Source organism: Trichosurus vulpecula, chromosome 6 (genome assembly GCF_011100635.1).
Source record: "Trichosurus vulpecula isolate mTriVul1 chromosome 6, mTriVul1.pri, whole genome shotgun sequence".
Taxonomy (NCBI): Eukaryota; Metazoa; Chordata; class Mammalia; order Diprotodontia; family Phalangeridae; genus Trichosurus; species Trichosurus vulpecula.
The window spans coordinates 260,592,809-260,595,843 of record NC_050578.1 but is presented as its reverse complement, the minus strand read 5'-3'; positions in this window follow the sequence as shown (position 1 = coordinate 260,595,843).

The window sequence follows — 3,035 nt, the reverse complement described above, 5'->3', positions numbered from 1 at the left end:
GTGGATTTTTTTCCATATTTTCTTTTAGCTCCCTAATTTGGTTTTTAAAATCTTCCTTTAGCTCTTCCAGCAATACTTTTTGGGCTGGAGACCAGTTCACATTACCTTTTGATGTATCAAATGTATCTATAGTGTCATTCCTGTCCTCTCCCAAATTGGTATTTCCATCATGCCTGTCTCCATAAAAACATTCAATGGTCCTCTGTTTTTTTGTGTTCTTCTTTATGTTGGTTGGCCTTTTCCTGGCTTTACAACAAAGTTATGCCTTTGGGGCTCAGGGCTCTCTGTCCCAGCTTTCTTATTCTGGGGATTGTGAGTCTAGTTGTTGTCTTTGTGAATTATAGACTTCAGCTTCCTGAGGTGTGGGGGAGGGGTTTGGCTCCCTGATGTCTCTTTCCCTAGGGGTGCTCTCCAGCACTATTGCTCTTCAGCAATGGTCTCAGCTCTTTGTTATTTGAGCTGGTGTCTGGTGCTCCCCCTGGGGGAGCAAGAGTAAGTCTGGGCTCCTACATTGAGCCCTGCTGGCTGTGCCCCTCTGGGACTCAGGAACTCCTACTACTTGGCCACTGAAGCCCCACTTCTATCTCCTCTGTTCCAGCATTCTTTTTTTTTTCCCCGAGAAATTCTCTGGGTGAGGGGTGGGGAGGAATTAGAGCTATTTACGTGGCCATTATGTCTCCTGGAAATTCAGGAAGCCACGTTTCATACCTTCGGGCTGCAAGCCTCAGGAGTTGGTGTTTTCCTGGCCAGTGGCATTGCACTGCCTCTCATCGCTTGCACAGACTCCTGTCCTGTGTTGGGAGTCCTGGGGATCTCTGCTGGTTCCAGGCACCCAGTTTTCTCCCAGCCTGTCTCCCATGTGGGTTTCCTGACTGGCCACTTCTGCTTTGTTCTGGAGCAGCTCCACATGCCCAGCACTCTCCAAGCCTACAGATTTGTGCCTTCGGTCTTTTAGACTCTCCTGGCTTGGAAATTTGCCCCACTCAGACTGCTCTCAGTTTCTAACTCTCTCAAATATGCTCAAATCTGACAGACCTTGTGAGAGAGCTCCAGTAAGACACCGTTTTCATGCAGCCATTTTGGCTCCTTCCCCCAGAACTTCTCGCTAGTTTTGTTATTGATATGATCAGTGATGCTGATAGTTTTCCTAATATTGAACCAATCTTGCATTCCTGGAATAAATCCTACCTGGTTGTAGTGTATTATTCTCCTAATAAGTTGCTGAAATATTTTTCCTAATATTTTATTTAAAATTTTTGCATCAATATTCATTAGGGAAATTGGTCTATAATTTTCTTTCTCTCTTTTGACTCTTCCTGGTTTAGGTATTACCACCTATTTGTATCAGAAAAAGAATTTGGTTGGACTCCTTCTTAGCCTCTTTTCCCAAATAGTCTATAAATTATGGGAATTAATTGTTCTTTAAATATTTGATAGAATTCACATGCAAAACCATTGGGCCGTAAAGACTTTTTCTTAGGGAGTTCATTGATGGCTTGCTCAATTTCTTTTTCAGAGATGGGGTTATCTAGGGGTTTTATTTTCTCTTCTGCTAACCTGGGAAATTTGTATTTTTGTAAATATTCCTCTATTTCTCTGAGGTTCTCAAATTTATGGGCATACAATTGGGCAAAATAATGCCTAGTTATTGTTTTAATTTCCTCTTCATTGGAGGTGAATTCACCCTTTTCATTTTTGATACAGGTAATTATTTCGATAATCCAGCTAGCAACTGTTGTGGGGGGTGAAAGACCAACACAAACCCAACAACAAGCATGCTACCAGCACTCTGCAAAAGCCCAAGTTCTTTTGATCTGCTTTAGTAAGGAAAGCAACATTTAGGGGTTGACAAGCTTACTTTAATCCAACATACATACATCAGTCACTTAGTTCAGGGGGAAAAGCCAGCACCCTGAACTTTGGAGCAAATACAAACAAATTACAAACATTGACAGGCAGACCAAATGCAATTCATAGTTACCAACATCTAGGTTCAGCCTAGGAGCTCATAACAAGGGCTGGCCCAGAGTAACTTGAGCCACCACTGCTGTGGGTAAGAGCTTCTAAAAAGAGAAAGATGACCCCTGGTTTTATATCCTTTTAAGGGTCAAGGGTGAGTCCCACATGTGACTCACCCACGTGACCTAGAATCGTCACAGCCACTTACCCATGTGACCTAGAATCATCACAAAGAGGTGACTTAAACGAGTGTGGTCTAAAAGCCTGTGATGTCCCAAACATGTCACTCAAACTCATGTGTAAACTATGCCCTCCACTGAGGCAAGGAGGTCACCAAGGACTGCCAAATCTAATCAAGCAAACAAAGGCCAAACTCTTCAAGGGCACTTGGTTGAACTGAGTGCTAAGGGCCCATTTTGTTTACCAACACAGTAATTTGGTCTTCCTCTTTTTTTTTAAATGAAATTGACCAAGGGTTTACCAATTTTATTGTTTTTTCATAAAACCACTTCTTAGTTTTATTTATTACTTCAATAGTTTTCTTGATTTCTATTTTATTAATCTCTCCTTTGATTTTCAGTATTTCTAATTTGGTATTTAATTGGCAATTTTCAATTTGTTCTTTTTCTAGTTTTTTTCAGTTGCATGTCCATTTCGTTGATCTCTTTTTTATCAATTTTATTCATGTAGGCATTTAGAGATATAAAACTTCCCCTAAGAACTGCTTTTACTGCCTCCCATACATTTTGGTATGTTGTCTCTTTATTTTCAGTCTCTTGAATGAAGTTATTAATTGATTCTATGATTTGTTCTTTGGCCCACTCATTTTTAGAAGTAGATTATTTAGTTTCCAATTAATTTTTAGTATATCTTTCCATCGCCCTTTATTACAAATAATCTTTATTGCGTCATGATCTGAGATGGATGAATTGACTATTTCAACCTTTCTGCACTGGCTTGTGAGGTTTTTATGTCATCAGTTTTTGAGTATGTGCCATGTACCACTGAGAAAAAAAAGTATATTCCTTTTTATCTCTATTCAGTTTTGTCCAGATATGTCATATCTGCCTTTTCTA